Source organism: Trachypithecus francoisi, unplaced genomic scaffold, assembly GCF_009764315.1.
Source record: "Trachypithecus francoisi isolate TF-2019V2 unplaced genomic scaffold, Tfra_2.0 Lachesis_group17, whole genome shotgun sequence".
In the NCBI taxonomy this organism is placed as follows: domain Eukaryota; kingdom Metazoa; phylum Chordata; class Mammalia; order Primates; family Cercopithecidae; genus Trachypithecus; species Trachypithecus francoisi.
The window spans coordinates 25,562,753-25,585,836 of record NW_022681462.1 but is presented as its reverse complement, the minus strand read 5'-3'; the positions used below and the strand labels follow the sequence as shown (position 1 = coordinate 25,585,836).

General features: G+C 44.5%; 1 long non-coding RNA gene across 1 annotated transcript in view; it reads right to left on the bottom strand.

Annotated features, from left to right (window-relative positions):
• Positions 1-6,739: 6,739 nt before the first annotated feature.
• Positions 6,740-23,084, bottom strand: part of LOC117062077 — a 32,273-nt gene continuing 15,928 nt past the window's right edge. Inside the window, exons 2-5 of the long non-coding RNA XR_004428204.1 lie at positions 13,674-13,792; positions 12,914-13,004; positions 12,411-12,540; positions 6,740-6,904 (exon numbers count right to left, since the gene is read on the bottom strand). This is a non-coding gene — a long non-coding RNA (uncharacterized LOC117062077). The remainder of the gene's footprint in view (positions 6,905-12,410; positions 12,541-12,913; positions 13,005-13,673; positions 13,793-23,084) is intronic.

Here is a 23,084-nt window from a genome sequence, read left to right as displayed (position 1 = left end):
TACACACACATATACACATATTAATTAGCTGGGTATTGTGATCCTATAGTCCTAGCTACTTGGGGGCTGAGGTGGGAGGGTTGCTTGAGCCCAGGAGTTCAAGGTTACAGTAAGCAATGATTGCACCACTGCACTCCAGCCTGGGCGACAGAGAGAGACCCTGTGTCTTAAAAAGAAAAAGAAATGTGATTGGACAAAAACAGAATGATAATGATCTAATGTAATAGACTGAATGGGGAAACCCAGCAAGGCCTGTCTGTTCATATTCTTTTTGGCCTCTCTGTGTAGCCTTCCTTCTGGTATTAGGGCAGGACCCTTCTGAAATGAGGGTCTTCAAGGGAGAAGGCGGAAAGTAAACTTTCTAGGTTTTACGGCTTGCTTGGAGGAAGGGAAGTTCTAGTTTCTATGACCTGGCTTGGGAAAGAGGAATTCTGGTTTCCATGACTCACTGTGAAGAGTGGTGGTGTTACAGTGGGTAGCTAGTCAGACACAAACAGGGCAAGATAGGTCCCCCATACTCCACCGGGAATGTCAGACGATCATCAGGTGATGGTCGGACAGTGGTCACACCGCCTCTCTAAAATAGTAATTGCTCACAGCCAGCGCCAGGGAAAGGCAGTTTCCCTATAGATAGAAAAATCCTGAAACTTATGATCAGGAGCTTCCTGATGAGATCTCAGGAGTTGGGCGAGTGGGCTCACACATGCACACTAAGAGGCAAAATGGTGGAATTTAACTGGTATGTGACCTTCTGGGGGCATTCCACCAAAAAAGGGAAGAACGCCTCAGGTGAGCATGCTTACAACTTCAATAAATACACTGCACACGCTCCCCTCCCCAGCACTAGCAGGCTATTGTGCATTTGGACAGCCCACTCCAAGGGAAGAATCAGGGTAGAAGGGTTGCAAGACCCCAGAAGTATACCAATATATAAAAACCCAAGTCAAAAGGTCAAACCTTGCACTTGTTCTTCAAGTCATCCGCTTGAGCCTCTTCCCAGTGTACTTTCCTTCCTTTCGTTCTTGTTCTAAAGCTTTTTAATAAATTTTCACTCCTGCTTTAAAACTTGCCTCAGTCTCTTCTTCTGCCTTATGCCCTTCAGTCGACATCTTCTGAGGAGACAAGAATCGAAGTTGCTGCAATTCGCTGCCAGTAGCTGTAGTAACTTCCACTGCTTACAGTGGAAAACAGGACAGGAGAAGTTCAGAAAGACCTTACTTCTGAGGCCTTTCCAATTTTCTTCAGTTCAAAGTGCTCAGCATTCCAAAGTACCATACTTTGGGGTATCGTGTAATGAGTCCCAACCCTGAATTTGCACAGAGACACTCTACTATAGCAGAATAAGAGTCTTGGCCCAGAATTAAAATCTGCAGAAGAGGATATGAGTTGCAGAAAATTGAACCAGAGCCACTGTTAGGGCCTCAGTCCTGAGTTCTCTTCAAATTACATTTGTGGACACTCTCGCTCATGGAAAGCTCCACACAAAATTCATAAAAGCGTGGCCAGATTCTTGTGTCACAGTGCACAAGAACACTTCACGAGAGCTGTATTCCAGCAATCGCAAAGTAGTTAAGTACTAAATTGACCTAAATTCTGAATTAATGTAAGACAGTTGACAATGGTGGGGGTGTTACCAGACCCCACCACTTACCCAAAGTTAGCCTTTGGGTCAGGAGTTTCCTTGCTAGAGTCCCTTTCGTGGTCACCAGAAAAATGTTACAGGAAAGGGGTCGTGATCCAGACCCCAAGAGAGGGTTCTTGAATCTCACACAAGAAAGAATTCAGGGCAAGTCCATAAAGTAAAGTGAAAGCAAGTTTATTAGGAAAGTAAAGGAATGAAAGAATGGTTACTCCACAGGCAGGGCAGCCCTGAGGGCTGCTGGTTGCCCATTTTTGTGGTTATTTATTGATTATATGCTAAACAAGGGGTGGATTAATCATGCCTCCCCTTTTAAGACCATATAGGATAACTTCCTGATGTTGCCATGGCATTTGTAAACTGTCATGGCACTGATGGCAGTATAGCAGTGAGGATGACCAGAGGTCACTCTCCTGGCCATCTTGGTTTTGGTGGGTTTTAGCTGCCTTCTTTACCGCAAACTGTTTTATCAGCAAGGTCTTTATGACCTGTATTTTGTGCCAACCTCCTATCTCATCCTCTGACTTAGAATGCCCTAACCATCTGGGAATGCAGCCCAGTAGGTCTCAGCCTCATTTTGCCCAGCTCCTATTCAAGATGGAGTTGCTGTGGTTCACATGCCTTTAACAGGGGCAGGAAGAGTTAAGATTTCTTGAAAGGGCTGGGTTAACTTGGCTTTCAGAGGATTCTCATTTCAACCCCCTTTTCTTCCCAATTTTGTCTTATTCATATGTTCCCTGCCTTTCCTCCTTTTCTCCTTTTTTGTTCCCCTTCATGTTCTTTTTTTTTTTTTTTTTCCCCTCATCACTTGAATGTCTCACCACCTGGCTCAGTCCCTCCTTCTCTCCCTGGTTTGACTATGACTAACCAAGAGTTTATGGAGACCAGACAGGACTTCTGGCTATGAGTGTTGAACAGCACTAAGGTGTGTTAGAAAGGGAAATCACGTTTCACAGTTTTTGAGTTTCAGTGGAAAAAAGGCAGAGGAAACAGGAAGACAAAGGTTGAAAAGCTCAAAAAAGTCACTCACATACACACACACACACACACACACACACACATACACAGAGTTTACACTCCAGTCCAGAGTGAAGGCTAAACAATATCTTTAAAAGGCTACGTGATGAAAATTAGTGCAAAAAAAAAAAAAAAAGATGTGTGTTAAATGAAGTTTGGCCTAAAGCTGTCTCTGTACATAGTTTAAGTTTGGCCTAAAGGTTTCTTCATATGTAGAGAAATGCAAGGTTAACTTGATGTGAAAACGGTCACCTACTCTTGTAAGAAATAGCCAAGTTTCAGCCAATTACAGGCAACCAACTGTTCAAACCAGGTTCAAATAAGGCAAACATCAAACTATAACCAATCCAGCTATTTCTGTACCTCACTTCCATTTTCTGGACATCATTTTCCTTGTTATCCTACCATGCAGCAGGCCTAGAGTCACTCTGAATCTATTCTGGTTCTGGGGGCTGTCTGATTCGAGAATCATTTTTTACTCAATTAAACTGTAAAATTTAACTTGTCTAAAGTTTTTCTTTTAACCTGTGAAGTATTTTATCTAATAAACTAGAGATTAAACACAGCTTGCCATCTACCATACTGGAGTAAGTGTCCTATCCAGGAGATAAGTATGTGGAGGAACCAGTAACACTTCATTTCTGAATTATTTTTAAAAAACAATCATATATGTGTTGTATGTACATGTGTGTTTTTTTTTTTTTTTTGAGACGGAGTCTTGCTCTGTCGCCCAGGCTGGAGTGCAGTGGCCAGGTCTCAGCTCACTGCAAGCTCCGCCTCCGGGGTTCACGCTATTCTCCTGCCTCAGCCTCCGGAGTAGCTGGGACTACAGGCGCCCGCCACCTCGCCCGGCTAGTTTTTTTTTTTTGTATTTTTTAGTAGAGACGGCGTTTCACCATGTTAGCCAGGATGGTCTTGATCTCCTGACCTCGTGATCCGCCCATCTCGGCCTCCCAAAGTGCTGGGATTACAGGCTTGGCCCACGGCGCCCGGCCGTGTTTATTGTTAAAAGATAAACCTAGGCACATTAAAACTTTAAAGAGTTTATTTGAGCAGATAGTGATTCATGAATCAGGTAGTGCCAAACCACATGTGGGTCTGGGCTCCACTGAGGCAGTGGGAGGGGAAATGTTTTATAAAGTATTTGTGGAAGCAAGACAAAGAAAATATTTGATTGGTTAAAGTAGAGCAGTAGCCATAAAGTTCCCAGTTAGAGGTGAGTTGACAGTGATACAGAATGGCTGGGCTCTCAGTTAAACCCCACCATTAAGCCTGGAACTAACTACAGCCCTAAGTGAAAACAGCTGACCCATTTTTCTACCTGAATGTTACCTTTTTGGCCTGCTACACCCCTATCCTGTGCTCATAAAAAGACTTTAACTGGCAGAGCAATATAAGCGACTGAGCATCAGGGACACAAGCAGCTGAGCATTGAGGATACAAGAGGCTGAGCATCAGGGATACAAATGGCTGAGCAGTGAGCAGAGAAGCAACTGAGCATCTGAGACTACGGATAGATGCAGCTAACTTCAGACAGTGCAGCTTCAGGCAAAGATCTCCTTCTTCTCGCACCACCCCCTTTCCAAGTCCCCATTCTGCTGACAGCCACTTCCACTTCCATCACCCAATAAAATCCTCTGCATACATTACCCTTAAATTCATTCGTGTGACCTAATTCTTCCTGGACACTGGACAAGAACCCAAGTGCCAAGAGGACAAGGGCTGGGACACTCCTACAGGGCCCTGCACAGAGCCTGCTCCCGCCAGAGAGGAGCAACTGGCCAGTTCCAGCATTAGTTCACTGTGGTTCCCACACTCTTCTTGCTCACATGCTCCCTCACATGAGGAGTGGCCAGTGGCAGGCTGAATGAAATGAGCTACTCCAGTTCCCTCCCACGAAGAAGGTCAAGATCAAGGAAAAAAATTCCATCTCAACAGTTTCTGACTGGTTATGCTTAAGCTTTGTTTTCCTGCAATATGGCTGTTCACGCTGAGTTAGGTTTCAGTTTCGCGATATAGAAACCCAAGACAGGCCGGGCGCGGTGGCTCAAGCCTGTAATCCCAGCACTTTGGGAGGCCGAGACGGGCGGATCACGAGGTCAGGAGATCGAGACCATCCTGGCTAACACTGTGAAACCCCGTCTCTACTAGAAAAAAATACAAAAAACTAGCCGGGCGAGGTGGCGGGCGCCTGTAGTCCCAGCTACTCCGGAGGCTGAGGCAGGAGAATGGCGTAAACCCGGGAGGCGGAGCTTGCAGTGAGCTGCAATCCGTCAACTGCACTCCAGCTTGGGTGAACCCAAGACAGTGGAACCATCTCAGCCTAATGGCCTCCCAATTATTTATTTTAACAGGGCATCATTGTATGTATATTTGTGCATGAATATATATGTGTACATAAATGTATACATATACAGACACATATTTGGAAGGTTAGTGATTAAATAAATCACAGGGAAAATAGAGGGCATACTAGGGTAACAAAAAGGTAAAAACAAATCACCAGACTGTTTAAAAGGAAAAAATAAAGAGAACAAAAATGAAGTAGGTAAGTTTGTCCATGGAAATCTTGGGATGCAGGAATTACTTAAGCACTTAAAAACTAATTACAAGGGGAAAGCATGTTGAGAAAAAGAAAAGGGAGAAACAAAAGATACAAAGGAAAAGGTTAATCAATTCAGTGTTTAAATAAATTGTTGAGGCAGCAGTTCTCAAACTTGGTCTCGACTTTTTTTTCAGGTTTATTATATAGGTAAATTGCATGTCATGGGGGTTTGGTGTGCAGATTATTTCATCACCCAAGTAATAAGCATAGTACCCAAGAGGTAATTTTTTGATCCTCATGCCCCTCCCACCCTCCACCCTCAAGCAGGCCGCAGTATCTGTTGTTCCCTTCTTTGTGTCCATGTATATTCAATGTTTAGCTCCCACATATAAGTGAGAATATGCAGTATTTTATGTTCCTGTGTTAGTTCATTTAGGATAATGGCCTCCAGCTCCATCCACGTTATTACAAAAGATATGATCTTGGTCTTTTTATGGCTGCATTAGTATTCCATGCATATGTACCATATTTTTTTAACCCAGTCCACCTGTGATGGACATCTGGGTTGATTCCATGTCTTTGCTACTGTGAATAGTGCAAGCATATGTCTTTATGATGGAACAATTTAGATTCCTTTGGGTATATATCCAATAATGGGATTACTGGATAGAATTGTAATTCTGTTTAAAGTCCTTTGAGAAATCACTACACTACTTTCCACAGTGGCTGAACTAATTTGCATTCCCACCAGCAGTATATAAGTGATCCTTTTTCTCTGCAACCTTACGAACATCTGTTATTTTTTAACTTTTTAATAATAGCCTTTATGAGTGGCATGAGATGGTATCTCCTTGTAGTTTGATTTGCATTTCATTAATGATTAGTGATGTTGGACATTTTATTCATATGCTTGTTGGCTGTGTGTATGTTTCTTTTGCAAAGTGTCTGTTCATGTTCTTTGCCCACTTTTTAATAAGGTTGTTTGATTTGGGGTTAAGTTCCTTATAGATTCTGGATATTAGACCTTTGTCAGCTGCATAGTTTGCAGATATTTTCTCCCATGCTGTAGGCTGTCTGTTTGGTTTGTTGATAGTTTCTTTTTTTTTTTTTTTTTTTTTTGAGACAGAGTCTCACTCTGTCACCCAGGCTGGAGTGCAGTGGCCGGATCTCAGCTCACTGCAAGCTCCGCCTCCCGGGCTCACGCCATTCTCCTGCCTCAGCCCCCTGAGTAGCTGGGACTACAGGCGCCCGCCACCTCGTCCGGCTATTTTTGTATTTTTTAGTAGAGACGGGGTTTCACAGTGTTAGCCAGGATGGTCTCGATCTCCTGACCTCGTGATCCGCCCGTCTCGGCCTCCCAAAGTGCTGGGATTACAGGCTTGAGCCACCGCGCCCGGCCGATGTCCTACTTCTTTTGTGCTCCCACAGCACCTAACAGATAGATGGCTCCAAAGGAGTTGCTTAATAAATGCTTACTGGTTGGTCAGTTGATTAATTTAGAATTCAACTATTGTTTAGTCTTTAAGCACGCCCATGGAAAGTGTAAGCTCAGCATTTAAATACCAGTAAGATGTGCAGAAAAAAAAAACAGTGATATCAACGGGGAGGATTATTTATCAAATTGATGCAGGGTTTTTTTGTTTTGTTTTGTTTTGTTGTTGTTGTTTTTTGTTGTTTACCATAGTTGAGGGATGTCTTTTTACCTAAGAAGAAAGAGCAAACAAAATTGAGTACATTCATACTTTACATCAAACTCTAGGATATTACAGCACAATAGACACTAAAGATTTTCCTAACCCAACTCTACGTCCCTGATTTGAAGTGAGAAAGCAGAAACCTAGGGAGGTGAAGGAATTACCCAATTACCCAAGAGAGAATTATCTCCTAGGTTCTCAAATTTTACTTTTTAGTAAATATTGCTTAATTTTTATTCTTACCACTACATTTACAAACCACTTATTATAATACACTATATTCTTTCATCTAACTTTGTAATATGAAAAATTTCAAACATAGAGAAAAGTTGAAAGAATAGTAAAATAAGGGGAGGGAGAGCATTAGGGCAAATACCTAACGCATGCAAGTCTTAAAACTTAGATGACAGGTTAATAGGTGCAGCAAACCACCATGGCACATGTATACCTATGTAACAAACCTGCATGGTCTGCACATGTATCACAGAACTTAAAGTAAAATTTTTTTAAAAAAGTAAAATAAATATTCATTTACTCTCCACCTAGATTTGACATTGCTAATATTTTGCCATGTTTGCTTCTCTCTGTGTAGATAGGTAGACATTGTTTGTTAGTTTTGGGCTGAATCATCTGACACTGAGTTTCAGACATTGTAACTCTTCAGCACTAAACACCCTGCCTACATCTCTGGGGCACACACAGTCCCCTACATTACCATTATCACACCAAATAAAATTAGCAATTGTTCATAACACCACTGAATAACAAGTTCATATTTGAATTTCCACCTTTTTCCCAACAATATCTCTTATAGTTGCATTTATATTTTTAACCTGAACCCAATCACATTTCATGCGTTATACTTCATTATGATGACTCTTAACAGAGGAATGCAGCCATTCTTTCTTGATATTAACATTTTGAAATATCCAACTGAGTTATCTTGTAGAATGTCCCAGGTTATGGATCACATTGCCGTTTACTCTCGAACAACATGGGTTTGAACTGCATGGGCTCATTTATACATGGATTTTCTTCTCCCTCTGCTGGCCCTGAGACAGCAAGAACAACCTCTCCTCTTCCTCCTCCTCCTCAGTCTACTCAATGTGAAGACAATGAGGATGAAGATCTTTGTGATTATCTACTTCCACTTAATGAATAGTAGACATATTTTATCTTCCTTATGATTTTCTTAATAAGTTTCTTTTCTCTAGCTTATATTACTGTAAGAGTAGAGTATATAGTACATATAGCATACAAAATTATGTGTTAATGAACTCTGTTGTCAGCAAGGCTTCTGGTCAACAGTAGACTACTGGTAGTTAAGTTTTGGAGGAGTCAAAAGTTATACATGGGTTTTCAACTGCATAGGGGGGATCAAAACCAAAGGACAAAGTCATCTGAAACAGACAGAATGTGTCTGACAGTTTAGCAAGTAAAAAGACTAAAAGAGTCAGTCAAAGCAGGGTTAGTCAGCCATGAAAAGCATAAAAACAGGAGCATGAGGATGGTGAACATCAGCAGAGCCCATGTAAGAAATGCCCACTGGAGACGATGCCTCAGCCAACAGCTTTGAATAATCCAACACCTTTGGAAAGACTGTTCCTACAGTAAACGTGGCAGTATCGGCTCTCCCAGTTTAATGCCATTAAACGTTTGAATCATCTAACTAGCTCGCTCTTTTGAATTCCATGCTCACTAAGCAACCTTCTGATAACTTGCCCTCCTTGGAGGTCTGACTTCATTGAAAGAATGTGCAAGCTGTATGGAGACGAGTGTTCCAGACACAGTGGCGGTTTTATTCCTCTTGTGAATCAATAAATTGACATGCTGGTTGCATGCATCAGCTCTCTGAGCTTAATTAATTAGTGTTGAAGCTGAGAAATGGATCCACAGTTAGTGTGCTGACAGATCCAGTTTCTAAACCTGCAGGGCATAGACCAGACCCTGGACCAGGGCAATGCCACCCTGTGAGGTCTCTCAGGAGACAGCAAATGCTCATCCTCTCATATCCCCAAATTGCCTTTGGCAATTAAATTCCTTTAAGCTTTGCATCTGTCTACTGACTCTGAGGGCATTGATTTACAGGGAGTGAACCAGATGTGGATTGGCAAATCTCTAATCCCTTTTACAGAGAGGACACTAGAGTGAAATTGGAACAAATATGACCCTTCTCATGGATCAGCTAAAGCAATCTTTAGTGTAGTTTGTGTCTGAAGATGTTATTTGATCCTGGCCCACTTTCAGCTAACTTCGGTTAAGGAAATGCCATTTGTGTCCCTAGGTTGTGAGTATTAAGCATCCTTTCATATCTGTCAATTTTCTCCACTTTAAAATGAGGATAATAATATCTATTATGTTATTGATTACTAATCCTTCATTCAACAAATATTTATTGAGTGCCTGCCATGTGAAAGCTACCATGCCAGGTACTGGTGGTATTTGGGAAATAGAGATGCTTGGTTTCTGCATTCTAATGGGGGAAATATAATTTAAATAAATTTCATTAGTCCAGTTAGGCTGCTATAACAAAATACCAGAGACTGAGTAGCTTAAACAGAAATTAATTCTTCACAGTTCTGGAGGGGGAAGTCCAAGATCGAGGTGTCAGCCAATTTGATGAGGGTTGTTTTCCAGGCTTGTAGATGGCCACCTTCTGGCTCCACGCTCACATGACCTCCTCTTTGTGCATGTGCAAAAAGGAAGAGAGGAGAGAGAGAGCAGGAGTTCTCTGTTGACTTTTCTTTTAAGAACACTAATCCTGTGGGATTAATGCCCTACCTATATACCCTCATTTAACCTTAATTATTTCTCTAATGACCCTATCTCCAAATACAGTCATATTGAGGGTTAAGGCTTCCATATATAAATTTAGGGCAGGGGGAGGGTACACAAATATCAACAAAGGCAAGTGAGTGATTGATTGATTAATATTACAATATGGTCAGAGTTGCAAAGAAGCTGCGATAAGAAAAACCCTTTTGGCCGGGCGCGGTGGCTCAAGCCTGTAATCCCAGCACTTTGGGAGGCCGAGACGGGCGGATCACGAGGTCAGGAGATCGAGACCATCCTGGCTAACACGGTGAAACCCCTTCTCTACTAAAAATAAAAAAAAAAAATTAGCTGGGCGAGGTGGCGGGCACCTGTAATCCCAGCTACTCGGGAGGCTGAGGCAGGAGAATAGCATGAACCCGGGAGGCAGAGCTTGCAGTGAGCTGAGATCAGGCCACTGCACTCCAGCCTGGGCAACACAGCAAGACTCCGTCTCAAAAAAAAAAAAAAAAAAAAAAGAAAGACCCTTTTGGGAGGATTAAATGAATCACCTACCTGATTCTTTGCCCCCTCTATTTCTTTCTTCCTATCCATATAATCTTATTTAATCTTTGTCTATGGTCAAAGACTAGAGGGAGAATGGCACAGTCTCTCACCAACTTGTCCAACGTGTCTCTCCTCATTTTCTTTCTTTGCTATGAAATCTAATCCCCCAACCTACAAACAGTGCTCCCCATTGGGATAAAAATTTGTAGCTGCGAGGATTGGAAAAAAAGCATGCAGCATGAGCATCAGCAGAAGATGCTGGGTCTTTCTGACTCCAGAACCCACTATGCCTCTACTGCTGCCCCCACTGCCCCCTGAAAAGGGTAACCTGGGCAACCTTGGCCACTGGAGCTTATATATCCACTGTTCTTGCTGCTGCTGGAAGGTGGCAGAGCACATCTCCTTCAGTGATACGTCCGTTTTTGTTTTTATCTTTCTCTTGTCTTGGGACCTTAGAATAAATTCACTCAGTACTTGTACTGGATGAACTTCAGCTCTTTTCTACCCTAAAAGGAGTTCTTTATCTACTCAGAAGACTCCCTTCACCCCAGATGAAGGAGGAGGCTTGGCTCACCCCTTGTTCTTAGGAATATTAATTCTAGTTTTTATGAGTTGAATATTGTCTCCGCAAAAATTCATGCTGTAGTTCTGTCAGTACCTCAGAATGTGAGCTTATTTAGATACACAGTCTTTAGAGAGATCATTAAGTTAAAATGAAGTCATTAAGGAGTGAGCCTTAATCCAGTATGACCGGTGTCCTTACAGAAAGGAGAAATATGGAGACAGATACACATACAGCAGGAATATGATATAAACAAGGAGATAGCCACCGATAAGCCAAGGAGAGAAGCCTGGAACGGATCCTTCCCTCACTGCCCTCAGAAGAAACCAACCCTGCCAACACCGTGATTTCAGAAGTCTAGGCACCAGAGCTGAGATAACAAATGTCATTGTTTAATCTCCCAGTTGTATTTTCTTATGGCGGCTCTAGCAAATTAACACACTAGTGTTTAGGGCCCGGCCTCAGTCTTAATATCCTCTCTACCTATTTTATTTATGTCAACAAGACTCCTAAAGACCTGCCCTGATATGCCAGGACCTTGAAGTCCTCATATAGATCAGTCTTTCCCTCCCCCATGGCTGTCACTTCACTGAGAATGTACCCCCTTAGTGTCTCCTATATATGAAAGTCACTTCTTCAGCAACTAAGGATTAAATATGAGTAAGACTCAAAGTTTTGAAAGTCTAATGAAAACTTTCGTTGCTTTTCTTTATTCCTGGACCTGAGGTGGTGCCAGGGAAAAGAGTGGGAGAGTGGTCACAGCCCTATCCACAGAGCAGGCCCTCAGCTGGCCTTTGCCTGTCTTTCATTCCAGGTCCCAGGCCTAAGGAGCAGCCATACTGTGGGACATGCCCTTCTCATGGCAGAGAGCAGAAGCTCAAGAGGAACAAACCAAAACATGCCTTGTCTCATAACCTTGTGCTTAGAACTGGCGCTTTGTTGCTTCCACACGTTCCATGGATCAAAGCAACAATTAAGGCCAAGCCCCACGTAAGTGGAGCAGAGATGCACATGGTCCCTTCAGGGGGGATGGACAAGTCACACCATGGGCAGGGCTGTGTCATCCTATTACAGGGGGAAACTAGGAGATGGGAACAAAAGTTCTCTCTACCACAGATTTAGAGTGTACTCTTTTGAGGAACTGGATTGTAAAAGTAAACAGAGCGGTAACTAAAGGAAGATAAGAAGCCAACTATGGCTTCCATTTTGTTTTATTTTTCAGGTAGGAGACATTTGAATAAGTTTATATATTACTGGGGAAGGAGACAGAAAGTAGAAGCAATAAAAATACAGAAATGAAAAGAAAGAAGTGATGAACATCACTTGGACAATTCTTCACTTTCAAAACCCAAACTGTATCAACCAGGGTCCAATTAAGACACAGAAACCATACTATAATTTGGTTGGGGCAAGTTCAATGTAAAAAAAATTGGCTGCTAAGCAGTAACAAAAGAGAATTGGCTGCTAATATGGCAACAAGAAGTCTAAAGAATAGAGGACTGACATGTACAGAAAGTGGCCACTATCCCCAGGGCTGAGGCAGAGCACACAAGGATGGAATGACTATGGAAGAGCAGCCCCCACTACCCGAGCTTAGATCCAGACCTCAATGGGAAGTACACAGCCATGACTTACTGAGCAGTGCAGTCACTGAGGGGCCTGCTGGCAGGACTTACTGGCAATTCACCTTCTGGGGCCCTGGGAGAAGATGCCTATGGAAACACATGCTGCTGATCACTGGCCACTGTGCACTACAAAAGCCTGCCTAGATTAAAAAAAAAACAAAAAACACTAAACTAGGAAATACTGTTCATCCTCCGGTGTCCCCTACTGATGAAGCATATAACATCATACTAGCTAACCAAGGGGAAAGGTTCCAATATCACAAGCAAGCAATGAAGGTGGATTTGGAGCTGAGAGGCAAGAGGTGATAACCAGCGCCCCCATCCTGGTGAAATTAAATTCTAAGCCTATTCCACACTGGCCTCTGTGCAGCTATATGCAGGGAGAGAAAACAACAGTATCAACAACAACAACCCAACTGATTGGTCCAACTGGTCTTGTCATTAGATCTCAAATGGTCATTAGTGTGGCCAGCAATCCTATCACATTTTCATGCTGCTTACTAACCTGCTGACCTGGATGATTATTTGACACCTTCTCCTCACTCCTCAAACATACAACACCTTTTCCCCAACCCACTCACTCTCTCCGTGATGAACTTGGTTCCTATTTCATAAAGAAAATAAAAGCATTGGGAACTTTTGCAAGTTCGCACCACCACACCTGCACACCTACCAATATCTGCACCCACATCCTTTTCCTTCCCACCAGCTGAGTGACAGATGTCAGGGCTCCTCTCTAAGGACATCCCCTCTGCTTCTCTCATCAGACTCCCATCCCCTCTTGCCTGCTCAAGAAAATCACTCCGCTTCTCTCTCTTTCTCTTTCTCTCTCTCTCTCTCCTTTCCCGACAGCATCAATTTCTCCCCTCTACTGGACCATTCCTAACGGAATACATAAATACATCTAAAAAATACATATACTCTTTACCCCCCACCCCTCCGACTTCTGCCTCATTTCTTTGCTCTTATTTATAGAAAAAGTCTTTTTTATTAACTTGTCTATATTCATTGTCTGCAATTTTTCTCTTCTAACTCCCCTTGCACTTACTTCAGTGAGGTATGTATCACCACCAGACCACTGAGACAGTATTTTCAAGGTCACCAGTAACCAGGGCCACCCCTAGTATACAAAGCCCTGAAAAAATATTTTATAGGACCCTTGTCCATCTAAACAATTTAATTTAAAAAGGTATTTCAAAATGTACAGGCCTATGTGAGGTGTTGACATTTGTCAATGAAGATTTAGAATAATCCATAGAGAAGAGGTACTTACAAATGTGTTTATTGTTCTATCACTGCATGTGAAGATTCTTCATAGAGTTCAGACACCAGATATTCCTGTTCAGATCCAGGAAATATCTGCCCATGCTCTTTTGGTTAATGTTTTATTTCCTATTGTGAGAAAGAGGCAGCAACATTGTTGTCACTCACAATGTCATGGCTTTTGGAATCTGTTTCTATTGAAACAATATAGTTTTGGGTTTGGGTTTTGGTTTTTTGCCTCTGTGGTTCTCTGATACCATTCGTGTAATGTTGGTTGCATCTTTACTGATGGTGCTGCATCATTCCTCATGGCACCTGTAAATACTGGCACCCAACCACTCTCTCAGAGGTTGTTTCTGTACTTCATTAATAATGACCAAAATGTAAGCCTTATCCAGAATATTCAGGAAAGTATGCACGATAATTTATTTTTCATTTGGAGTTTTATAGTGTTAACATAAAGTGACACATCTTCCAACCATGTATTCTCTTGAATTCTTCAGGCCATTATAACTACATTCTTAGAATGTGATCCCTTTCAACATTTCCTGCACCTCCGCTTCTGCACACTACCACCAAAAGAGAGGAAAGGCAAGGAGACGTGACTGGAGCGAGAAAAACAGTGTTTTTCACACAAGGATGTCCATTCCTTGTTGGGAATGGCTTAAGATCGACCTGAGAAAGCAAATATCATTTGGAGGAGTGGCCAAAAGGACAGCAGGGAAACTAGGGCACTGGATGTTACAGGTATCGCCATATCATTTGGAGGCAAGGCACTGGTTGGAAGAGCCTGTTTGTGTGGCAAAGCCAAGGTCTTTAAAGTCCTCAGAGAGGGCAGGCACAGCCACCACTGGAGGACTTCCTGATGTGTGGTACAGAGACTGATGAGGGCATGGGGTGAAAATCTTAGGTGCCAGCAGCAAGGGGATGGATATACAGGGTGAAGGAGGCTTGCTGCCATCCTATGCCTTTGCATGCCGCAAATCAGAGATGGTATCATGGAGGAACATGGATAGGTGAGAGCTGAGGCAGGGGCCCCCACACACAGCCCAAGCCCATGTGCTAACAGTTGACCATCCGTAGCCCAGAGCCCTGAATTCATCCTGTGCCTGATGTGAGGATCACCCAAAAGCAGTGTATCAGCACCATTCTGGTGGCTCAATATCACACAATGGCACCAGCCAGCAGGAACAATCCAATTGCCAGGCTGCCCTCCTGGACAGGGCCGAAGCCACAGAGCCCTCAGACAAATCCATTGATGCAAATTTTAGAGTTCCTCAAGGTAACGGGTCAACCCTGCACATGGAGTGGAGATTCAGAAAGGCCCCAGAAAGGAAAAAAACAAGGATCAGGGTCCATGTACGTCCCTGTATGGGGCTGCCATTTGTCCTAACCACCCTGAGGTCTGCCACAGCTGAGCCAGCCTTACTGGAAGAGGATAGTCAAATAACCTCACTTGTATTCTTTTGCCACTTACTGTGTCGCCCTAGCTTCCCTCCAGGGGGTCCTCATTTTGTCCTGGGCTCAACCTTACCTTTGATCACTGTAGAACCCAGGCACAAGATTTCACATTGCTGGGAATCCATTTTCAGTCTTTGAAAAGACCCAGTGATTCTTCAGGACGCTTGTTATCCCAAAGATCCAAAGATGCAGCAGAGACAGAATTTCCCAGCTTGAAGGGATTTGAAACATCCGTAAAGTTATAGAAATTCGTATCTTGAGGAGCCTTAACGGTCATTCAGACCAACGCTTTCTCAGGTACCTATAACATCCAGTGCCCTAGTTTCCCTGCTGTCCTTTTTGGCCATTCCTTTTCAGTTTCTTTTGCAGGCTATCCTTTACAGGGCTCAGTCTCCACACTCTTTTGTTCTCTCTAGATTTTCCCCAGGTGACCTCACCCAGGTCTATGGCTTTAAATACCATCCATATGTTGATATTTCCCAAATTTATATTTCCAGTCCCAAGCTCTCCACTGAGTTTCAGGCTCATATATCCAAATGTCTACTTCTTGCCATCAGTATATCTTACAAACCTCTCAAATCTGATATGCCTAAAACAGGACTCTGGATTTTACCTTTTGTGCATATCAATGAGTTCCTCTCTTAGTCTTCCAATCACAGGAAAGGGCTCCACCGTCAAGACAGACACGAGCCTAAAACCCAAGAATTCTTCTTGTGTCCTGCCTTCCTTTCCTTCTCTCACATTCAGTCTCTTGGTAGATGTGTTCATTTACTTCCACCATTTCTATCTACTTCTCTTCATCTCCAGTGCCAACGTTCTTGTCCAAGCCATCACTATCTCTCCCTGAACTATCTAATAGCATCCTAACTGGTTTTCCCTATTCTTATCTCACCTCAATCCATTCTCTGCATATTAGCTTGAGTGACCCTTTCAAGAAGTGAACACAAACCTTAAATCTTTCAACAGTCCTCACTGCATCCAGAATAAAATCCAAGCTCCTATAACTGCCTAATATGGCTTCTGTCCACCTCTAACCTCAAATCTTACCTTCTGCCCTTGCTGTGCTCAAGCCTCTCTGGCCTTTCATTTCCTTAAACACACCAAGCCTTTCCAGCCTCAGAGACTTTGCAGTTCTTCCTAGAGTGCTCTTCCACTAATTTCTTTTTTTTGTTTTGTTTTGTTTTTGTTTTGTTTTGTTTTGTTTTTTGAGACGGAGTCTCGCTCTGTCGCTCGGGCTGGAGTGCAGTGGCCGGATCTCAGCTCACTGCAAACTCCGCCTCCCGGGTTTACGCCATTCTCCTGCCTCAGCCTCCCGAGTAGCTGGGACTACAGGCGCCCGCCACCTCGTCCGGCTAGTTTTTTGTATTTTTTTAGTAGAGACGGGGTTTCACCATGTTAGCCAGAATGGTCTCGATCTCCTGACCTCGTGATCCGCCCGTCTCGGCCTCCCAAAGTGCTGGGATTACAGGCTTGAGCCACCACGCCCGGCTCTTCCACTAATTTCTTTAGGTCATAGTTTGTGGTCATTTGAAAACATGTGCACAAACTCTTTTCTATCCTACAAAAAGGGGGAATCCAATTCCCCTCCCCTTGAACATGCACTAGCCTCAGTGGCTTGCTACTAATGAATTAAATGGTACAGATGTGACTGTGTAACTTCTTAAACTAGGTAACCAAAGATGGCACAGCCTCCACCTGGTTCTCTGTCTTGTGAGGCTCACCCTTGGAACCCAGCCACCATGCTGTGGCAAAGCCATGTACCACACTCAGGAGTTTCAGGGAAAAGACCTGGCAGAGGTCCTTGCCAACAGCTAACATCAGCCAGCGTCAACCACTAGACATGTAAGTTAGGAAGCCTCCAGATGATTCCAGTTCCCACCTTCAGCTGATATTAGGTGGAGCAGAGACACACTGTCCCCACCTGCCTAAATTGCAGATTCATGAGTAATTTCTGTCATTGTTTTAAGCCATTAAGTTTTGGGGCGGTTTGTCACATAGCAATAGATAACTGGAACACAGCTCATATGTCCCCTTCTCAAAACTGCCCTCTCTGATCATCCTAAGTGCCCATTGGCATTATCCATTACCTAAAAATTATGATTGACCCTAATGCCCAGCCTGGTGCTTGGCACATAGGAGATGCTCAGTGAATATTTGCAGAATGATTGAATAAGGGAATGAATCCTCTTGTCACATTTGAAGTTATCAGTCATCAATAAAATGGGGATTTGTTTCATCGTTTGCAGGGTGATGACATCAAATTCAATTCAGAGAGAGGAAAGGGTAGTTACGAAGCATGCTCCACTGGTGCTGCTGGACAGGGAGGGTGGGCAGACTTGACGACCACCAGTCCAGGACCTAGACAGCCCGAAGACACGGGGGCCTGAAAAGGTAGTTGGGGGTGCCCAAAGAATGCTAGTCCTGGTGCCAATGCAGCAGACAGTCGCCTTGTCTGTTGTTGAGTAAACCAGTGCCTTCTCTTATGCCTGTGATGCCTGCCAGCACATGTCTTTCTCAGAAGTGGGCATATTGTCTCTTTGGGAAACATTGGGTAGAAGGATTGAAGCAGGAGAATTTTCAGGGAATCACTCTTGCAAGAGATGCTGCACTCTGGCAGACTTGATAATGAAAAATATGTCAAGCAACTGAGTTTTAGCAGCAGGGTTCCTTGGGGCCCTGTTCACCAACTTGTGGTTTCCGTAGTGACAGGACAGTTGCCGGCTGGATGGCAGCTTTGGGGCCACCTGACTGGCTCTGATGATAACTGGCTTTGACAGCTTTGATTGGAATGCAAAGATTTAGGGTCCCTATGGCTTTCTTAAATTAAACTCTCTCCTGGAGTTAGCTTGTTTATCAACATTGTCTTAGATTAGGGGACTTTCCTGTGATGAGGGAGTTCTTTTACCATGATGGTTGACTTGTCGGGGCCACTGGCAGGGTTTCTGAGATCAGGCTCCTCAGAACAGCGCAGCAAGGTAAGCCTACACCCTGACGTGCTTCTCAGGCAATGCCTCCAAGGGGCATGTTAACAGTCAGGTCTAGTTAGGAAAGAAAACAGGAAACAGACCTGTATTTTAACAGAAAGAATTTAATTTAGGCAATTGAGTAAGCAGGTATTAGAGACTGAAAGGCAAAAAGGAAGTATCAAGATAAACACAGGGATGGTAACTGCCAGGGGCAGCTCTACCTCTGGGGCTGAAGAACATAGGGAAGATACTGGGGTTGCAATAATTTAGAAGCTTGGAAGAGGAGACCTGCGGAGCTGGGACCTAGGCTTCCAAGGAGGGGTGACTGCATAGTATCTCTGAGGCTGGAGTTGAGAGTCCAGAAAATGTTGGAGACTGGAACCTATTGCTATTGAGATAAACTGCCACTACAAGTGAAAAGTCATTGTTGGGCTGATGCTCACAGGGACAAGCAGTGAGGAAGAGGCAAGTCCTTGCTCCCTCCTGCCAATTTACCATCCCTCCTTACTGACAGAGCCCCACGTGGAGCCAGCTGGCCACAGAGCAATGTGGTTCGCCAAGTCCCAGCCCCAGAATCACAGAATCACCCAGCCCCAGTAATCACAGGGTAGAGTACAGACAGGTGGGTCTGACCTTAGAGACATCAGCTTCATAACCAGCACAGGGAGTGTGAACAAGATGACAATGGTAGGCCCTGAGATAGAACAGCCAGGCCCAAAATACCCACACCTACCCTCCACTGGTAGAAATCTCCTAAGGCGGCCAGGCATGGTGGCTCATGCCTATAATCCCAGCACTTTGGGAGACCAAGGCAGGCGGATCACCTGAGGTTGGGAGTTCAAGACCAGCCTGACCAACATGGAGAAACCCCATCTCTACAAAAAAAAAAAAAAATACAGGGCCAGGCGTGGTGGCTCACACCTGTAATTCCAGCACTTGGAAGGCTGAGGCCTCAATCTCATGAGGTCAGGAGATTGAGACCGTCTTGGTTAACACGGTGAAACCCCATCTCTACTAAAAATTCCAAAACTTAGCCGGGTGTGGTGGCGGGCGCCTGTAGTCCCAGCTACTTGGAAGACTGAAGCAGGAGAATCGCTTGAACCCGGAAGGCAGAGGTTGCAGCGGGCCGAGATCGCACAACTGCACTCTAGCCTGGGCAACAGAGCTAGACTCCATCTCAAAAAAAAAAAAAAAAATACAAAATTAGCTAGGCATGCTGACACATGCCTATAATCCCAGCAACTGGGGATGCTGAGGCAGGAGAATCATTTGAACCTGGGAGGCAGAGGTTGCAGTGTGCCGAGATTGCACCATTGCACTCCAGCCTGGGCAACAAGAGCGAAATTTCATCTCAAAAAAAAAAAAAAGGAAAAGAAAAGAAACCATCTAATGTGTGCTCAGTTCTTTACACTTTACGAAGAGCTTCTTATGTTATCTTATTTAAAGGCAGAAAACTGCCTATGTGTGCTGGCACTGACCACCACATGAGAACAAGACACCATCCCACGCGCCCAGCATTGGCGTCCTTTGCTTTTACTTTGTCCCTGAGTGCCTGAGGAACGGCCTGATGCAGCCTGACCTGAGCATTTCCTGAGATGTGGATGTTTTGTATCTTGGGCATAAGTAGGCAGGTCACCAAGCAGGACAGTAACCCTGCCCCCAACCTTGTTTTAGTCAGAATATCTCTACTAACATTCGTTTCTCATACTGGGTCTCCAGGTAAGCTTACATTTGAAGAGGAAGTTCTGCAGTGAACAATAGCTTGGAAACATTTGCCCTAGAAGGAGAAACCTTCAAGCTGCCAGCCACCAAATAAGCCCACAAGGTTCACTTCCATTGTCTTCTCTGCTATGCCCTTTGTCCCTACCAGCCTGAGGCAGATATCAGTCCCTATTGTCCCCTTCCAAGGTTAACCCTACCTCCAAAACCTCTTAAGAGTATCCTTTCAAAGCATGTTGGCAGAGTGGCCTGCTGAGTATCCGGTGTGTGGGTTGGGCCTGTTGTTTTGCATGTATAGTTTGGGGTGTTGATTTTTGTTCATTTGTTGGTTGGTGTGTTTTTCTGCGAAAAACCTGCTAATCCACCCTACAAGAAAGGAAGGATAGGGAAAGGGGGAACACAGTTGGGAAAAGGAATCACATTTTTCCCTTTCCTAAATGGACCCCAAACCCACATCTGCCTCTAATATCGGCAAGAGTATAAATGAAGGCAGTTGGTCAGCACCCCACCTTCTCTTCCCACCCTCAGGTCCACTAGCAGGCATTGAACAAACACCTCAGCCCACACACCCAAAAACTCTGTGCAAAGGCTGCTAACAAGAGCCACCCCTTAGCTATCCCTGAGACCTCGGTGAGCTCATCACAGACGGGGCAGATGGGAAAAGGTTCACGCAGCCCTGGAAGAGGCTGGGACATTTGAGCAGGGAATTCTGGGTCCTGGGTTATGAACCATGGACCAAAAGGAGGACTAGCCCTGGGTGGCACACAGACACGGCCCACGAACTTCTTGTCCTATGGAGCAGGGCCAGCCCCGTGAAGACCAGAGCAGGGCTCCTAAAACCACAGCCCAGGGCTGCACCTGAAAGAACAAAAGAAACTACTGGGGCAGAGCGGATCCTAGAAGTGAGAGGCACTATAGGTCCAGCCTCTTTCTGAAGCCCCACCCAGAGAAGCACCCTTTGCTGGAAAAGGAATCAGCGGAAGCCAAGGTAAGGGGCCATCACCCAGCAAAAGCCTCCTGTGCCAGAGAGAGAAAGAGCAGCCACAGCCATGAAGCTGGCCAGGGCATGGCTTCCTTAGATAGAAGTCTGGGGGAGCCCCATTCAGGCCTGCATAAGCCCCCAGGATTCCAGCAAGACATGGTGGAAGAGGTGGGCTCCCAGAGGTGGACACTGGGCTCCTGCTAGTCATAGCTGAGGACAACGGGGCTGGGGCAGGGTCGGGAGAGCTGTGGCTGCTTACAGACTTATTCCAGGAAAGCAGAAACATGCAGTACTTTGCCTTGTTGCACTCACCTACTTTAGGCACCTTCCCAGCTCTGCCCACCCCATTCCCACTCTTACATACACAGAGCTCTTGAGTTTACTGTTTTTCATTTTAATGCCTAACGTTAAAAAAGTTTTTAATCATGGAGAAATTCAGACAAATCCAAAAGTAGGTTAAATAGCACAAGGAACCCTCATGTACCCAGCATCAAGATTCAGCAACCATCAACTTATAGTCAATCTTGTTTTACCCAAAAATCCTACTTATTTCTCCCCTCTGATACTATTTTGCGGCAAATCCCAAATATATGGTTTGGGATTGGTTTCATCAATTAATATTTTGGTTTCATGAATTAATATTTTGAGCTATATCTCAAAAACTGATTCCTTTAAATATCTATATAACCTCAATGCCTTCACCACACCTAGATAACACAAATTCCTAACATGATCAAGTATCTGGTCAGTGATCTCATTTCCAAGAGTCTCTTAAATACCATTTTTACTTGCCTCGGGAGGGGCTCTGGCTGAAGCACAATCAAAAAGCAAGGGGTGGTCAGTCATGGTGGCTGACACCTCTAATCCCAGCACTTTGGGAGGCTGAAGAGGGCAGACTGCTTGAGGTCAGCAGTTCAAGACCAGCTTGGGCAACATGGTGAAACCTCGTCTCTACTAAAAATATGGAAATTAGCTGGGTGTGGTGGTAGGCGCCTGTAGTCCCAGCTACTCGGGAGGCTGAGGCAGGAGAATCACTTGAACCCGGGAGGTGGAGGTTGCAGTGAGCCGAGATCACAACACTGCACTCCAGCCTGGGTGACAGAGTGAGACTCCGTCTCAAGAAAAAAAGAAAGAGGCATGAAGTAAGACAGGAAAACAGGTCGCCCTGCTTGTGGCCAGGACCAGGCTGGTGGTAAAGTTTCAAATGGGGGACAAAAGGGTGAGAGATGGCTGGGCGCGGCAGCTCATACCTGTAATCCCAGCACTTTGGGAGGCCGAGGCAGGCGGATCACAAGGTCAGGAGGTCAAGACCAGCCTGGCCAACATGGTGAAACCCCGTCTCTACTAAAAATGCAAAAATTAGCTGGCAGGTGCCTGTAATCCCAGCTACTTGGGATGCTGAGGCAGGAGAATCGTTTGAACCTGGAAGGTAAAGTTTGCAGTGAGCGGAGATCATGCCATTGCACTCCAGCCTGGGGAACAGGGTGAGACTCCGTCTCCAAAAAAAATGAAAGAAAGAAAAGAAAGAAAGAAAGAAAGAAAGAAAGAAAGAAAGAAAGAAAGAAAGAGAAGAGAAGAGAAGAGAAGAGAAAAGAAAAGAAAGGAAAGAAAGGAAGGAAGAAAGAAAAAGGAAGGAAGGATGAAAGGAAGAAAGGAAGAGAAAAGGGAGATGCCCAGAGAGAACCGGGGCCAGGGGCAAGTGGGGAGCAGAGAGGGACGAAATTCCCCCCCACTCTGGAAGGGTAAGGTTCAGATGAGGAGGGACTGTCAGAGAACAGCCAAGTGACTTTTTCTTCCTGAAAGCTGGGTATTTTTTTTATCATCAGCGAGCAGAAATGTTCAGCTTGGCAGGTTCTGAGGATGAGATTACATTTCCTCAGGAGGCAATCACTGTGATGGTAGCAGGGGAGGAGGGGGCAGGAAAGGCAGTTGGATTTGATTAGAGGATAACTGGCAAGGCCTAGCTCTGCCCCTTAGGAAAGCGAGATTCAAGGGGGAAAGGGTGGGATTTTGCCCTCACACCAACCTAGCCTTAAAGCCTGCTGCCACCAGTTACTAGCTGTGTGGGCTTGCAAGCTGCTTAACCTTTTTGAACCTGTTTCCTCATGTCTGCAATTATGAAACAGGAAAAATAAAAGGCCCCTAGAGAATTAGATTCAGGAAGGTGTGGAAAGTGCCCAGTTAGTCAGAACGGGAAGGAGCCTGCTCATTTGTTCCTTCTCTACCCCCTATCTTCTCCCTTGACATCTAGATCCAATCCCTGTAAAGTTGAGGACACCAGCCTCTGCAGGGA